The sequence below is a fragment of the Sitophilus oryzae genome, unplaced genomic scaffold (genome assembly GCF_002938485.1).
Source record: "Sitophilus oryzae breed Bouriz unplaced genomic scaffold, Soryzae_2.0 scaffold_1111_pilon_pilon, whole genome shotgun sequence".
In the NCBI taxonomy this organism is placed as follows: domain Eukaryota; kingdom Metazoa; phylum Arthropoda; class Insecta; order Coleoptera; family Curculionidae; genus Sitophilus; species Sitophilus oryzae.
Window position 1 is genome coordinate 3740379 of NW_022145740.1, and position 18403 is coordinate 3758781.

An 18403-nucleotide genomic window follows, 5' to 3' on the forward strand; every position below is an offset into this window, starting at 1 on the left:
ATAATATGTTAAAGTATCAAAACAATTTTTTAGTTATTTTGTGTGACAGAGATTTTGTGAAAATAAAAATAAATGTTTAAAGAAAGATAGGGTCTATATTTTACAAATTCCCTTTTTAGTATAAACAATTGGTGCGTGTCAAAAGTGGCTCACCCCCTATAACTTTTTTATTTTTTCAGATAAAAAAAAACGAGATTTGATTCTTTCTTCTTCGCTCACTTCCTGCTTTACCGGAACTTCGGATTTTTAAATGGCACCCTCGGTATTTTTTTACTTTATTCAATAGAAAATGACACTTTAAATAGAATGACATATCGTCCCATTGCTGCCAAAAGTCACTAACTTACTTTTTATTACTTCCGAGAAAAATGCGTCTAAAGATGAATTGCATTGCATAAAGATGTTATAGTTAGTAACTATTCGGTATTAAAATAAAACATAAATAGCCAGAAATCGTAGTTAATGACTTTTGCAATCGATTCTCCGCTTCAAAACATAGTTAGTGATTGAATTTGGTTGTTCGAAAAAATGTTAGTTAGTGACTTTTGGCGGGACGATATCTTATGTCAACTTTTGACATTTTCGCTTAAAACAAAACTGTATTTTAAAATGTCAATCTAGAGTGCCAGGGTTGTGTTAAAAACACCAATTTTTAATCAAGGAGCCTTGGAAAAATAGGTTTGATCGTCTAATGTTTTTCGTGTCTTTTCCTGACCGGTTAAAAGATGCCCAAATCGTATTTTTAATTATATCTCAATATTTTAAATGGAACAAAGGTGGCTCATTATCATATTTGGAAAAAGTATTTTTTTACGAATAATTTGGTACCACACGCTTGATATTTTGAATCAAATTGTCGTTATGAACCGCATGTCGCAATTTCAAACAAACCATATTCGAAAATGTCAAAAGTTGACATATGATATGTCATTCTATTGAGAATGTAATTTTCTATCAAATGAAGTAAAAAATACCGAGAGTTGCAATCATTTCTTGTGAAAGAGGAAGTGGCCGAAAACAATTAAATACGCCAATCAGTCCTAATCTATACTAATATATATAAAATCCTTAAGTGACTGACATACTGATTAATCACGATCCTGCTCAAACCACTCAACGTAAGAAGCTCAATTTTGGCATACAGGTTAATTCTAGGGTGTAGAGGTTCGATAAGAAGAGATTTTTCGAAATTCCAGTTCCAAGAGGGTGAAACCACCCCTCAAATATTACCATATTTTTTATTTAAAAAACGGTCAAGTTTCCGAAAAAACGCTTAAACACGTATATTTTATTTTGTTTTTTTACATATTTTAAGATTTTTTAAAAATGTATACAGGGTGTTTCGAAAAATCTTGTCATTAATTAATCACGATCCTGCTTAAAGCGTTTGACGTAAAAAGCTGATTTTTGGAAAAGAGATTGACTTTAAGGTGTAGAGGTTCGATAAGAAGGGATTTTTCGAAACTCGAATTCTAAGGGGGTGAAACTATCCCTCAAATATTAAAATATTATTTATTTAAAAACCGGTGAGTTTTTCAGAAAAAAAACTATTATACACACAGTATATTTTATTTTGTTGTTTTACATATTTTAAGATTTTTTATAAATTTATACAGGGTGTTTCATAAAATATGACCATTGTGTATTCACGATTCTGCTTAAACTGCTTGACGTTTAAAGCTAATTTTTGGCAAACGGATTTTTCGAAAGTCAAATTTCAACGACGTTTAAAACTACTTTTCAAATATTTTTCGAAAGTCAACTATATAGTATATATATATGATACTATATATATATATATATATATATATATATATATATATATATATATATATATATATATATATAATATCCATATTTTTCGCCATATTGTTTTTTCTCATGCATGGCAAACGGATTGACTGTGAGGTGTAGAGGTTCGATAAGGAGGGGTTTCTCGAATCTCAAATTCCAAGAGGGTGAAAACGCCCCTCAAATATTCAATATTTGTTATTTAAAAAACGGTTAATCTTTCGGGAAAACGCTTGGACAGGCATAATTTATTTTGTTTTTTTACATATTTTGAAATTTTTAAAAAAATCATACAGGGTGTAGTAGTTAGGCTTTCGCGACCATCGTTTGAAGAATTTTGGTTTTTCGGGTTATTAGGCCGTCGTCGGTTAGAATTGCTCCTAACGTTGTCTTTGGCTGGTCTTAAGAAGTCCCTTATTTTCCGGGTAGGTTTGTATATGGTTTTGATGTTATGCTTCTTGAGAACTTTACCAATCCTATCGGTGACCTGGGAAACATATGGAAGGAAGGCCTTATTAATGATGTTTTCCTGTTCATTGACGTCAGGTCTCCTCTGCCTTGGGGCCAGCGCCGCCGCCGCCTTTATTTCTCTGTCATTATAGCCATTGGCAAGAAAGGCTTTATTTAAATGGCGTATCTGTGCTAATGAACACATCCAAGAGGAACTAAGACAAAGGAGAACCATTATCCTCTGAAGCGATCTACCGTATACCTTGTTCCTGCGGTAGCGTATATATTGGAATTACCAAACGCTCAGTAGAAACGAGACTTACGGAACACAAGAGAAACTGCAGATTAGGGTAAACAGAGAAGTCAGCCGTAGCAGAACATGCTCTAAGAGATGGTGACCACAAAATCCAATTCAAAGACACCCAAAGTCATTGCCACAACATCTGGATATCATCCTCGTCTGGTCAGAGAAGCTGTTGAAATTCACAAACATCCAAATAATTTCAACAGGAAGGAAGAAACGTTCTACCTTAACAGAATTTGGCATCCAGCTATATCTAGGACCAAAGTAGCAGCACAGAGAAGTAGACCAGTTCCGGAAGAACTACCACCCGAACAAGCCACGCCCCCTCCGCCGACGGACAAATACGCGCTACGCCGACGCGGAGGCATCAGCAGAGACAACTACGAGACGATCAAGCGCATATGGGAATTAGGCCTGCCGGATCTCTGGACAGATCAAACTTCTTTGGAAAATTAGCATCTGTAGTGAGAGGGCGCTGTTTCGCAAATTTAAATGACCCGGTACATATTTTACTGCTTTTATTTCCGCATCCGTTTTAGTCCCCGCCTCCCGCTAGTCGCGCTCTACGCGACGCCGCGGCAGCCATTGCTCATATCACAGGCTCATATTCTCATATCAAATATCGATTGTCGATTTGATTTTTCGCTTGCGAATTTCCAAATTATTTGAGTTGTATTAGCAATATTATGTGTGTTTAAGTGATCACTAATATCCTATATATTGCGCGAATTACCCAGAGGTATCTATTAACCACTATAATTAGTGAATTTCAACGCAATTAGTTAATTTTTATTTGAAGACCAACATGGGAACAAGGCCTATATTTCGCTCAAGAAAAATGTTGTATTGATAGATCTATGGAGGAAATAACAAAGATGAGTCCAGAATTTAGCCAAAATGCATAATTTTCCAAAAATACTGAAAAGTAAGTACATATTTTAAAACATATGTTTAGTATTGCAACAAAACTGATAAAATTTTCTTCTCCCGGTGATGGGAGAAGCCATGACAAAAAAGTCAAAGATAATTCTACTACGAAAATACAATATTCTTTGCTTGAGGCTAGCCGGCTTAGCTTGTTTAAAAATGCTATATTAAAAACACATTTGTGAATTTTATTTGTAGATGGACATTTGCTGTTTATAAACTTTCGAGTCAGATATTAGCTTTCTTTGAGGATCAGCTATATTTTAATAATTGAGGAGTAAGAAAATTAATAATGTTTTGTATTTGTAGACCAAAAATATGACAAGAATCTTTGAAAATATAACACAATGCCTGCCTTTTGTAATTATGTTGTTTTGTGATGATAGTAAAATTTGGTTGATATAAAACTGAAACATAACTATTCCTGCTCTATGAATGACTCTGTGATAACGTTACCCAGGATTTAACTAATTCAGGTGAGCAGTTAAGCCCTAGGCTCTAGTATATATTTTTTCAAGTTATTTAAAATACAGGGTTGTAAATTAGCTTCATATCTTTCTTCATATCTTCTTCTTTTTTCAAGTGTTATATAGTTTCACTTCCATGTTTTTATAAAATATGCAGGGAATATTACACTAAATTTTAAAATAATATTTTATATGTCAAATAATACCAATGTTTTTAAAAATTTGGCCATTTTTAAAGATTAACTTTTCTATACATTTAAAAATCACATAATTGTAAATTCACATTTTCTTTTAATTCAACGTATGTATAAACTGTCCTCACATTTGATTTATACAAAGGTACTTTAATTTCAAAATATTTATTGATATTTTGCAGCTCCATCAGCACAATAAATCATGTTATGTAATTTTGTAGAGAAAAAATACATTATTTTATTTTCTAATGGGACTAATAACAAAATTGAACATTGCAGCATAATCAGGTTTCGCTAGACAAGAGAAATATATGACCATGAAAGTGTATAGAAGATAGGCCTGAAAATAATAATGTTACGGATTCCGTGGGTCCACTAATTTAAACTCACGATAAAATACTTAACGAATTTATTTTCTCACTTTATACACAATTACTAACTTATAACACACAACAAACTAACTATTTATAAGATTCCTTCACCAAATTGTCCGATTTTCAATTTCCACGCGGTATATTCAAATTTCAAAAACTGTCTCAGTTGTCGATGGCTCCGGCTTATATACTCTATTGACTGCTTCTCGAAATTTCCAATTCTCGGAAAGCGTACTTCTTCATACCAGACAATTCTATTGTCTGATTCCCTTACTTCTCGACTTGACTAAAAGATGGCGTCTGAAAAGTCTTTAATTTCTGGCGGATACGTTGCGGTTGTGCAACCAGTAAATACATTTTTAATTTCTGGCGGATAGGCCATTTTTCTTGACATTGCCCCCTTTCTCAAATTTGATCGTCCTGATCAAGGTTTCCTGTCTGATATCTCTTCAATCGATCCAGATGAACTACTTTCATCTTACTTCTAGGGCTGCGTTGAATCCGGTACACAACATCATTTATCCTCTTGATGACTGTATAAGGACCTTCCCATGCTGGAGTTAACTTTGGGGACCTCCCTTTCTTTGCGCTGTGGGTTATATAACCATACCATATCGTCCTGTTGAAATCCCGTAGAATTAGCTCTGAGGTCGTAACGAGCTTTCATCCGGTCACTGGCTAGCGTAATCTTACTTCTCACGGCCTTATGAATTCCCAATAACCTTTCCTTCAGTTCATCCGCGTAGTCCTCTACGTTCGTGGGTGCTGTCGTCTGGTGATCGTTCGTGGTGCTGATAGATGCAGTGATCCGAACACCAAGTCACAAGGCAACCGTAATTTTCGACCAAATAAAATCTTCGATGGTGAAAGTCCGGTGGTGTTGTGAACTGCACTTCTATATGCCATTAGGAATAGTGGTATATGCTGATCCCAATCTCTTTGATGTTCATCCACCATTTTCGAGAGATGTTCTTCAATGGTCTTATTGAATCCTCTGACCATCCCATCAGACTGCGGATGTAAAAAGCTGTTTGTCCTAGTCTTGTGAATACCAAGCAGATCACACATCTTCTGGAACAGTCTTGACTCTCTGAGTTCCTTCCTTGGTCAGTGTGAAGCTCTAAAGGAATTCCAAATCTACTGAAGACATTATGACTAATACTTCAGCTACAGTCGATGCTTCTTGGTTTGGAATGGCAAAAACTTCTGGCCATTTACTGAAATAATCCATCGCCACTAAAACGTACTTGTTGCCCTTGTGCGTTTCAGGGAATGGGCCTGCAATGTCAACAGCGATTCTTTCGAATGGCAGTCCAACGTTATATTGTTTCATTTTTCCCCTAGATCGAGTGCTTGGTCCTTGGCTGGCTGCACAAATTTTACATTGTCGACACCATTTCTTGACATCTTCGCAATAATCCACCCAGTAAAAGCGATCTCTCAGCTTGCTCAAGGTCTTGTTTACCCCAAGATGGGCTCCAGTTTTACCACCGTGAATTTCTTCCAATACCTGGGTAACTTTCTTCCTTGGTACCAGTAACTGAGTTGTTACTGTGCTGCCATCCGCACTTTCCCATGTGCGCTTTAACAATCCATTCTCAATAACCAGTGAATTCCACTGAGCCCAGAGAGCTTTGAAAACGAGCCCTCTGTCCGCAATATCCTGCCACGGTGGTCTCTCGCCGTTACCTTCCTTGAGCCGTAGTATTGCTCCGATGTCTGGATCTTCCATTTGATCTTTCCTCAATTGTGTCGTCGTCCACTGTTCATCGGTTCCAAGTTTAAAACTCCTTATCATGACAGTGCCTTCACGTTGTTCCGTTTTACAGCAGTGCTTACAATCGGTTTGACAGGGTCTTCTGGATAAACCGTCTGCGTTACCATGCATTTTTCCAGCACGATGTTGGATGGTAAAGTGATACTGTTGGAGCTTCTCGAGCCATCGTGCTATTTGACCTTCAGGTTGTTTCATCTCCATAAGCCACTTGAGAGCCGCATGATCTGTCCTAATTAAAAATTCTTGGCCGTACAGATATTTATGAAAATGATCAACTGCCTTCACAATTGCTAGCAGCTCCTTCCGGGTAACGCAGTAATTCCTTTCTGGTTTGGATAGAACTCGACTGTAATATTCTATCACTCGTTCTTCGCCATCTTGCACTTGTGATAGCACTGCACCTATGCCGATATTGCTGGCGTCGGTATCCAGGATATACCTCCCTTGTTGTTGCGGGTAGGCTAGAATAGGACTTGAACATAAAGCCGCCTTAAGTCTTCCAAAGGCTACATCACAATCGGTGTTCCATTCGTAGCCGACTTCATCACCTGTAAGTCTATGTAAGGGTGCAGCTATATTGGCAAATCCCTTGACAAATCTTCTGTAATAGGTGCATAAACCCAGAAAACTTCTAAGTTCATGTTTGTCGCGAGGTTTAGGCCAATCCTTGATCGCAGCGATTTTCTTCTGGTCGGTGTAAATTCCGTCTGCCGAGACTACATGACCCAAGAATTCCACTTGTCGCTGGAATAAGCTACACTTCTTCGGGTTCAAGTACAGGTGAGCATTCCGTATGCGGCCAAAGACTTCTTCTAAATTCGCAAATGCTCCTCAAAAGTTCTTCCCATAACCAATACATCGTCGAGGTAAACCAAGCACGTTTTCCAAGTTAATCCTCTTAACACCACCTCCATGAGACGTTCGAAAGTGGCTGGAGCATTGCATAATCCAAACGGCATGACCTTGAATTGGTATAGTCCGTTTCCTGTAGAAAAAGCCGTCTTTTCTTTGTCTTCCTCGTCCAGACCAACTTGCCAGTATCCACTCTTTAAGTCGAGAGTGGAGAACCAGCACGAACCTGCCAGTGTGGTTAACGTGTCGTCTATACGTGGCAGTGGGTAGCTGTCCTTCTTAGTGACGTCATTGAGCTTCCGATAGTCCACGCAGAATCGTGTACTACCATCTTTCTTCGTCACCAAAACAACAGGAGATGACCATGGACTCGATGATTCTTCGATAACTCCATCTTCTAGCATCTTATCTACCATTGTCTCCATTTCTTGTTGTTTTGAAAGGGGCACCCTTCTAGGACGTTGTCGAATTGGCTGAGCATGACCAGTATTAATCCGGTGCTTCACAAAATCTGTTCTTCCACTGTTGTTCTTCTCAAAAATACTGCCATGCTTAAGCAGGAACTGCTTGGCCTTCTGTTTCTCCTCAGGTGTTAAGTGATCACATGCTGTTCTAGATGTTTTAGTGTTTCTTTGGATGCCATTTGTGTAACAGCTGACGACACTTCATCACATCGGGTGACACTTCTTACAGGTTCGCAGATGGCTATCTTGTCACCTTTTTGAATCTTGACACAATTCGGGAAAACATTCGCAATTCTGATCGGTATATTCTTGTCGGTGTTCACCAATGACTTTCCTACTAAGTACCTATCTTGTTTCTTGTCGCCACTTTTTACCAGTCCAACACAGCACCCAGCGATTTTCTCCACTTTACCGAATACGATCTTCTCGGTATTACCAGGTATCACCACAGTTTCCGCTGATCTTACATCCATTCTGCCTGGTCCCTCGTCTGGAGATAACATGAACTCTTCATATCCAATATTTAAGATATTTCTCTGGTGATCGAACGAAAATCCATGTTGACGAATCATATCCATGCCCAAGATGAAGTCATCTTCAATATCTGCCACTAAGACGCTATGCTGAAACTTCAAATTTCCTAACTTCAGTTCGACGATAGCCTTTCCCCGTGCAACGGCCATTTCCCCCGTAACTGTACGTAAACACACTCTTCTTCCCAGAGACATCAGCTTCAATCCTTGCACTGAGTTAGCCCGCACCAACGATACCATAGCGCCAGTATCCACAGTCATTCGAATTCCCTTTCCATTGACTTTCCCGTCGATCACCAAGCTGTCAGCGGTTGTTCCTAGACTCCTAATGGAAAAAATCCTGGGGGCTCTGTTCTCCCCAGTCAATACTCGCCCCTTAGTATTGACTGATTTTAGTTTTCCTGGTGCCTACGTTCTCTGGATGCTGAACGGGATCGCATGAACGCGGCAATCCCGTTTGATGTGGCCATTCCTGCCACATCTATAGCACCTTATGTCCTGGGATCTTCTCTGGTTCTCTGTCTGGTTATTGTTAACTCCCTTGTTTATTAGTAGCTCACATAGTTTGTCGAATTTTCTGCACATCTCCTCGAAACTTCTGTGGGTACTCTCGGGCTGTTCCTCGACTGTTACTGATCTTATTTTCGGTCTAGGGATGGCGCTAAAAGCAGCTTCTATTTCCAGCGCCCTGACCAGTGCTTCGCTGCTGGTAGAAAATCGTGATATTTGTAGCGCCCTCTGTAATTCGTTGTCCCTCAATCCGCTGATAAAACACTGGGCGGCGAGTTCCTCCCTAAACCCTTCCGGTGCTTCTGGATATGCCAGGTGTACCAACCGACGTAAGTCTGCTTCAAATTCCTGCAGACTCTCTCCGGACCTCTGCATGCGTGTCTTGATCTGGGCCTGGTAAAGTTGACGTCGATGTTGGTCGCCATATCTTCGGTCCAATGCAGTAACCAAGGTTTCGTACTCCTGCTGTTGGGCTGCAGGAATAGTTTGTAGCAATTCCAGGGCAGGGCCACGCAGCGCGATGACGAGTGCCGCTGCTTTCTCCTGGTCAGTCCATCCATTGGCAGCAGCCGCTGCTTCAAACTGGCGGTGGCATCGTCCATGTCGTTTGTCCATCGTAGGTCGGGGGCCTTAAGGTTCGCAGTTCCCGGAACGCCAGGTGTCCTTACTTGTACCTTGGTCTTCTGTAGGTCCATCTCCAACCTTTCTATCTTCTGCTGAAGGCGCTCCTCCAGATCTTCTACGGCTTCTTGGAAGTGGTTCTGCTGTTCCTGGCAACGTACTTCCAACATTGCTTGTTGCTGTTCCCCCAAGCTTTTCTGAAGTCGAATTTCTTGATTTTCTAAAGTTTTCTTAAGACGGTCCTGATCTTCTTGTCTTTCTTTCTGGCGGCGCGTTTTCTATATCTTCTAAAATTTCCCTCCATTCATTCTTCTGACGAATTTCTAAATTGCCTAAAATTTTCTCAAGCCGGTCCTGTTCTTCTTCTTTGTCTTGTTGTCGTTGAATTTTCAAATCTTGGAAAAATTTTTTCAAGCCGGTCCTGTTCTTCCTGTTTATCTTTGTTGTTGTTGGAATTTCAAATCTCCGAAAATCTTCTCAAGCCGGTCCTGTTCTTCTTGTTTTTCTTTTGTCGTTGTAATTTTCCTCTTCTTTATCTTTTGCTTTCTTTTCTAGTCGGGCTCGCTCTTCTTCCTCGTTCTTTACGGAGTCTTTCTTGTTCTTCTGCCTTCTCTCTTTCTAGTCGGCTCGCTCTTCTTCTCGTTCTTTACGGAGTCTTTCTTGTTCTTCTGCCTTCTCTCTTCTCATATTCTCCATAAAATCACCCAATAATTTGCTTACTTCCTCCATTTTCTTCGCTTGTTCCCTTGTACCAACCATAAAAAAATACTCTAATTCGGTCTAAAAATCTTCCAATCCACTTAATTTCTGCTTAAAATCCTCTTGAATCGCACTTCCGACACCAATTGTTACGGATTCCGTGGGTCCACTAATTTAAACTCACGATAAAATACTTAACGAATTTATTTTCTCACTTTATACACAATTACTAACTTATAACACACAACAAACTAACTATTTATAAGATTCCTTCACCAAATTGTCCGATTTTCAATTTCCACGCGGTATATTCAAATTTCAAAAACTGTCTCAGTTGTCGATGGCTCCGGCTTATATACTCTATTGACTGCTTCTCGAAATTTCCCCAATTCTCGGAAAGCGTACTTCTTCATACCAGACAATTCTATTGTCTGATTCCCTTACTTCTCGACTTGACTAAAAGATGGCGTCTGAAAAAGTCTTTTAATTTCTGGCGGATACGTTGCGGTTGTGCAGGCAACCAGTAATACATTTTTAATTTCTGGCGGATAGGCCATTTTTCTTGACAATAATATTCACTGTTAAAATAAAATAAAAGTGGTTCAAGTTATAAAAGAACTAACCAGTGTAGAAAATTCACTTTCAAAAAGAAAACATAAAAATGGTTGTAAGTAAAGAAGCTTATATTCTATTATTTCTTTATATAAACTATTTTGTTTTATTTATAACATCCTAGTTTAAATAAAATATTTCCTATTACTACTTTGGTAAATAATTTTAAGTAATCGGGTCTAATCAATTTTAAAATAGTTAGAAAATAAATTTGTTATATTCGAACATATATTTTTTTATATTTTATATTTAATTTAATAGGTAATTGTTTATATTAACTTTTACACATGTATTTATAATCTCTTAGTTATAAGTATTTATAAAAAGATCGTGTTGCAGATAGAGGTGATAAGCAATATGTAAAATTTGTAGGTACAGTTAAAGTGGAATGAACTGATATTTTTATAGAAACAGAACAAAACTACTAAAGGGAAACGAGGTGAAGAGCTGTATGACAGATGAATCCGTCACTTGTCTTGTGGAAAACATGCTTTTCTTATGGTTAAGAAGTGGTATATCATCTTCATGTTCTTTCATAATTGAAGCACCATCATTGTGTATCATGTAGAAAAACTGCCGACATTCATAGGTAATCCCAAAGCGTAATATAAAATAATTTACATCCTATATTCCCTATATTTGTAGGAAATGTCAGTCACAAAATCTGAAATATAGGGTAAAGGAGCCTCACTGCAACTTCTGATAAGACTATCAGAGAGGATAATATACAATCAGAGAGGGTAAAACATAAAGAACGGACTATCTGGTAAACTATTTTTTTTTGTCTTCCAATATTGGTTTTCACATATTGGAAAAAATTCATTTATTAATTTACCTTTGTTTTAGTGATTTCAAGATAGTGAAAATTCACACAAGAATATCTATATACTTATTTACCTTATGAGTCTATACCCAACAGAAAAATAAAAGTGCTAGTAGATAGTGGGATAAATTTAAAGGATAATATAATATTAACTCAAAAATTAGGTAAGGAACTAACAGCGCTTTCAGATTAATACCATCGAAGGTGTAATCTTGCTATACAGGGTTATTCACCTCATTCGACACGGAGTATTGTAGCCAAAGATTTTGAATTTTTCCAAATTATAAAAGATTTGGGTTTGTTTAAGGACTATTAGAGCTACAATTTAAACGTACTTTTGTAAGATACAGATTGTTCCGAATAAATAAAAAATACCAATGTTGTATTTTTTTAAATGGAACACTCTCTATATTATGAAATTTTTAGTTTCTCCAATTAAAATAAAGATAACTTTGATTAAGGTTTATCTCACCTAAAAATGCAGTAACAATTTTAATGCTTTATTTCTCTAGGGGTATTTAAGTTTTTAAAACCAAATATTGTACTGAAGTTTTTCTGTTTTCTAAATTTTGTGTTGCAATAATAAAAATAATACTATCTTATACAGAGTGTCTAAAAATTTTATTTTATATTAAAATTTATTTTAAATAATTACTAGCTTTAAACGGCAATAACTTGTTTAATTTAAATGGAACACCCTGTATATTTTACGTGAATCAGATGCACAATTTAATTGTATTATATAACGTTTTACCTATATCTTCAAATTCTCATAGAAAATGCATTTTCTTATAATATTGACATTTTAGACTGTACCGATGCTAAAAACGATAATATTGCTAGCCCATTTGTTTACAAAGAGATAACTATTTAAATCTTTGCAAAAGAGTGTACCATTAATTAAATATACCACCATTATTTCCGCCCAAATATTAATTAATCACATTTAATTGTGTTAGTTAATAAATTATTATAAATAAATGTAGATTTGAATCAGAAATCAATATATTAAAAAGTTATGAATATGAACGTCTCTGTTATTATAAATAAGCATTTATCAAAAAATGACATAAAATTTAGGTGTTACTTTTACCACATTGTCTAATACACATACAAAATTCAGTTTTTTTTAGTACTGGAGCAATTATTAATCAACGCAAATAGTCAATTAATGTATGTAGTTCGAATACTGAGATCATATTAATTAGTCCTCTTTTACATCTACTTAACTAGTGTTTGATATTTTTATTTATTTGGGACACTGTAGTACTTGTTGCAAATAATTATAAATAGTCCTACAACAAATCCAAAACTTACAATTTGTAAAAATCTAATCGTTTGGCTACAGTACATTACTCCGTGTCTAATGAGCTGAATAACCGTGAATTAATTAAACCAACATTTATAAGAACGAACAATAAATTTTATAGAATTAATCTCAAATACTAAAATACCAAATAAATCTATTATATTTAGTATTGTAGAAAATGCTGATGTTCATACAACCATCTGTTCCAACGCACTATGATTCTCTGAAATAATGCTACAATCCAAAATTCGATATTTTTCATTGGACTTAGATTGGATGTAGGACGTAGATTATAATATTTTTTCAAGAAGTACTAATAGAAGTATTTAAGTATAAAAATATCCTTGGTGTAGCATATAAAATATCGGTATTCTTAATAGATGGTTATTTTCTTTTAATATGATATTTAGTCAACATTAACAACTATCAAACTAAAAATTTCAAATTTTCAATGTTTATGTTTGTTTATATATTAAACCAACAGGAATAAATTTTTAATTTGTCATGAAAACAGCTCACATTACAGAACACATTACAGATCAAAACATATCACAATTACATAAAAAAATGACATAACCAGTATTATATTTTCTAGGTGAACTATGTTCTAAAACAAATTGCAGCACCATCAGGGTTAACATAAACATATGTCATCAAACAAATATACACTCTTCAGTTTTTAGAGCAACATGACCAAGAAGCAATTGTAGGATAGTATTGAAAAGGAATATGCACTCCTAAGGAAAATGACATGGGGTAATATATCCCAGTAATTTCAATAAACAACAAATTAATATGCTGAAATAAAACATCTATTAGTTTCAAGTTTCATTGTCTTTATTTAATGTTGATTTTTTGTACAAAATTTCAACATTAAATATAATATTAATTAAAGAAGATATTTTATTTCATAATATGTCTTTGTCTTCCACTTTCAAATAAAAAAATGTATTCCTCATATGGTCTTATACGAGAATTCATATATGGCATACTGCAATTAATTATGTGTAATTTTTATTAGTACAGTCTGACATTCTTCTAGCTCTTCTAGCATATACATACATAAAGAAGAAATACATATTTTGTAACCCTTTTAATTTTCAATTTTTTTAAGACTTTAAGGAATATATTTTATTTTACTATAATTAGGTATGCACCTAATAAACACCTTAAAAACCTAAACATGGAAACCTTAGAAAGAATGTTCTTTTTAATTTTTAAGGTGTCCGATCGATTTTAAGGGTAATCCAATCGGAAATTGAAAGAAAGTACGGTAAATCTGATCATAAAAACTAAATAATTTTGTGAAACAGTTTAATCGCATAATACCCCAGACACCATAAAAACTAAAACATGCCAAATCCGGATGTATGGAAACCCTAATTCATTCACATCTAATAATACTTTTTTTTTCAAGGATGGACACAGGATAAAAATTTGTCAATGTATTGAAAAGTTTTCTTTGGAAGGAGTTTCGGATGCGGCCACGTTGTTTCGCCGTGCTGAATGTTTGTGTTTCCACGTGGACCCTAACGTGCGTTAAGCATATGGCACGTAAAGCTTTTTCCCTGATGTCATGGTTTTTTCATATGAAAAAAGGCGGATATTCCATTTTTTACTGTTTTTTTACTGCAACATTTGTATCTCAAATGTTTGTTTTATTTCCTTGTACCATTTATTTATTATTATGTTTATTTAAAATTATCATTTTATTGTAACATATTTGAATATTATTTTTTTATCTCTTAATAAATAATTTAATTCTGATATTAGTCTTTTATTTGGTAATTATAATATATATATATATATATATATATATATATATATATATATATATATATATATATATATATATATATATATATATATATAGCCAGCTCTCCAGATTCAACGGGTCCGTCATTGGATTTTTATAAAATATATAGTTATTAGAGAACCAGTTATACACATTGACTTGGGCATCTCGTAGTTATCTCTGGCATCAGTCTAGTGTGAGCAGTCGGAGCAAACACACCTCTGAAGATGCTAGCCACTCGTGCTAGTGAAATGTTAGTAAGCAATTTTAACCGACGACGGTCTAATAACCCGAAAACCCAAAATTCTTCAAATCATACAGGGTGTTCCAAAAAATCCGTTTGCCAAAAATAAGCTTTTTACGTCAAGCAGAATCGTGGTTAATCAATTACGTTTGGTAATTCCAACGAGATGAAACTACCCCTCAAATATTACCAAGTTATATATATATAATATCCATATTGTTTTTGGTTTGGTTGATACTGTACCTGGGTACCAATATCCTCTGGTTGTGTGCTAGGAAGTAAATTTTCATGCATATTTTCATCGATAGGTTTGTAACTTCTGAATAACGATCTAGGTAAAGCATTTAGCTCATTTGCTAGCTCAAAATTAGAATTATTAGAGTTAAGCAACACGCATTTTCATTTGAAGGACATCGTCCGGAAATTAATGCAACAAAATTTGATCATAGACTCTTGAAAAAAAAATAGGTGACCCGAAGTTTTTATTTTTGGCGAGCGGCCCCCCTTTTCGGATTTACAGCCTCCTGAATTTTGCCACTAAAAAGAGTTTTTTTTTAATATCTCAGGGCCCTGTTGGACGAATCACTAAATTTGGTTCACGTTGTTTTACCATAACATTTTTTGATACTATTAACTTTTTTTATTTTCATCAGTGGCGTCCCTACGGTATATAAACTAAATATTATTTAAGAAAAAAATGGTACGACACTGTTTTTTTAAAATCTACATTAAATTCGAAACAAATTTGATCTCTTGATTTTTTTTTTTCGTACGACGCACCGTTTTCGTGTAAAAAAATAAAAACCATTTTCATACATGACCAAATCGCTAAAATTTTAATGTAAATTTTCATAGCAAAATTTAAAAAACGGTAATTTAGGTTTTTTGACATTTTGGTTCGCATTTAGGTAATAAAAACAAGATTATGGAAAATAAAAAATTATTTGAAAAATAAGTTTGCCGTTTTAAAAATTTTGCCATTGAAATTTACGGTAAAATTTTAGCGATTTAGTCATATATGAAAACGGTTTTTATTTTTTTAAACGAAAACGGTGCGTCGTACGAAAAAAAGTCAAGAAATATCGTGGTTAGGTGATGTGTGAGGTTTGTCTCCATAATTCCCTGTCTTGTGCTTCATGTACAAGCGTGTGCAGTGGCTTGTGGGTGATCTTTGATAGTTGGTCTATCCATCGGGAGGGCGAGCATCTTGGTCTTCTTTCCGGAACCTTGCCCTGTATAATGAGTTTTTCCATATAGTCAGTATCCCTCCTCATAACGTGACCGAAATATTTAAGTATACGTGACCCTATAGAAGTATTTGAATGTTGAAGAAATATAGTTGTTCCAAATTTAATGTAGATTTTAAAAATAATTTTTAATTAAAAAAAAAACAGTGGCGTACCATTTTTTTCTTTAATAATATTTAGTTTAAATACCGCCACTGATAAAACCGCCAAAATAAAAAAAAAGTTAATAGCATCAAAAAATGTAATTTTATGGTAAAACAACGTGTACCAAATTTAGTGATTTTCGTCCAACAGGGCCCTGAGATATTAAAAAAGAACTCTTTTAGGGGCGAAATTCAGGGGGCAGTAAATCCAAAAAGGGGGGCCACTCGCCAAAAATAAAAAATACGGGTCACATATTTTTTTTTTCAAGAATTTATGACCAAATTTTGTTGCATTAATTTCCGGACACCCTGTATATTTCAAACCATAAATCAACGAGAATATTCGTATAATTTAAGATAATTACTGTAAACCACTAAAAATGCGAATTGTTGGTTAGGTTCAACATTTTTTCTCTTCTTAAATAAATTTAAGAGTTAACATTATCAGGCATTTGTATAAAAGTGTGTATTTTGAATGTATTCCACAAAATTTGCAGGATATCGAAGAAACAAAAAATGTACTTTCGGCTACTTGAAGGAATTACTGAATGCAAATGGTCTCGACAACAAAACTGTGATTGAATATATTGAGTTTACATCAATATGTATGAAACAAAATTGTTTTCAATTTAATAACAACTTTTTTGAACAGCGGGAAGGTTTGGTTTGGTTGTACAGCAATGGGTAATCCATCTGTCTTTTAGCTAATTTGTTCATGAGCAGGTTTCAAGTGGAGGCTAAGAATCAGTTTGAGTCGAGGTTTGAGTATTTTCCAAGAGTATGGTTTAGGTATGTGGATGATATTTTTGCTGTTTTTGACACACATTCAGACACCATAGATAATTTTATTTCTAAGTTAAATAATCGTTTTACTCCATTAAATTTAAACATGAAATTGAGAACAACGACAGATTACCATTTCTAGATGTATTAGTTATTAGAAATACTAATAATTGCCTGGAATTTGATATCTATAGGAAAAATGCCACTACACGCAGATATATTCCTAATGAATCATATCATAGTATTGAACATAAAATGGCTAGTTTAAATTTCTTAGTTCATAGATTACTTAGTTTTCCACTTTCCAACGAAAGATATGAAATAGAAAGAGATTACATTAGGAATGTAGCTGAGTGTAATGGATATTCTCCTTCACTAGTTGATAAAATAATTAGAAAACGTAGGTATAGGTTAATGATTTCTGAAAATTCGACTTTTCAAGTGGAGAAAGATACGTCAAAATATTTTTCAATACCGTTTGATAGACAGTTATCCCGTGGTCTAAAAGGAATTTTTAAGAATGTCAATTATAAACTTGTGTATAGTGCTAATAATAAATTACAACAATTATTAGGTAATCCAAAGAATAAAACACCTCTACTGGAAAGGTCGGGTATTTTAGAAATTTCTTGTAAAGATTGTAATCAGAAATATGTTGGGCAAACTAGAGAAGATCAATATTAACTAGATTTAAAGAACACTTAGTTCAGATAAGATATGGTAGACCTGATAAATCTTGCGTTGCCGAACATATTGTTGATAAAGAACATTGTATAGATCTTAATAACTTAAAATTACTTAAACAAGTCTCAAATTACAGGCAATTAGATGCATATGAAAGCATCAGAATTAATAAATGTAAAGATAGTATGAACAGAGACAACGGTCCAATTCCTTCAAGTTCTTTGTTCCTACTACTCTAGTGGCGGAAATCTAACTGTTACGCTCGGTGGGTTCTGACTCGGTTGGATAGATCTTGCCACGCCCACTCTGTGCCCACTGAGCGAGTATATAAACGCTCCAGTTGTAGATTGTATTTTAGTTTATAATCATCTGCTGATGATGCTAACATGGTTAGCGAAACGCGCGTCCAGTGTAAAAGTAAAAATGTTTTGGTGTATTGTGGTGATTTAGTGTTTTATTTTGCTGTGTAAAACCAAAGGTTCCAACCCTCAACTGTAATAGTGCTAGTTAGCATTGATATTTTTATAATACTTGATACACATCTAATGAGATTACCCATCAGAATTGAAATAGCACGTAACACCTTTATTAAAATGAAGCAATTCTTTTTTTGCAAAACTTTAAGTAACCACCTTAAAATACGAATGCTACATCTTTACAATAATGCTCTATGGTATAGAAGCTGCCACTCTAACAAAACAAATGCTTAAAAAGATAGATGCCTTCGAGATGTGGCTTTACAGAAGGGTACTCCGGATATCATACGTTGACAGAATTACCAATGAAGAAGTCTTACGAAG

At 34.9% G+C, this 18403-nt stretch overlaps 2 long non-coding RNA genes across 2 annotated transcripts; both read left to right on the forward strand.

Moving 5' to 3' along the window:
• Positions 1-3120: 3120 nt before the first annotated feature.
• Positions 3121-4487, forward strand: LOC115882232. The gene is made up of 4 exons (XR_004050167.1): positions 3121-3284; positions 3345-3470; positions 3782-3948; positions 4413-4487. It is a non-coding gene; the product is annotated as an uncharacterized LOC115882232 (long non-coding RNA).
• A 6049-nt stretch (positions 4488-10536) lies between these two features.
• LOC115882228 lies at positions 10537-14137 on the forward strand. Its single transcript, XR_004050166.1, has 6 exons — positions 10537-10630; positions 10948-11164; positions 11221-11341; positions 11422-11562; positions 13303-13463; positions 14125-14137. It is a non-coding gene; the product is annotated as an uncharacterized LOC115882228 (long non-coding RNA).
• Positions 14138-18403: the final 4266 nt, after the last annotated feature.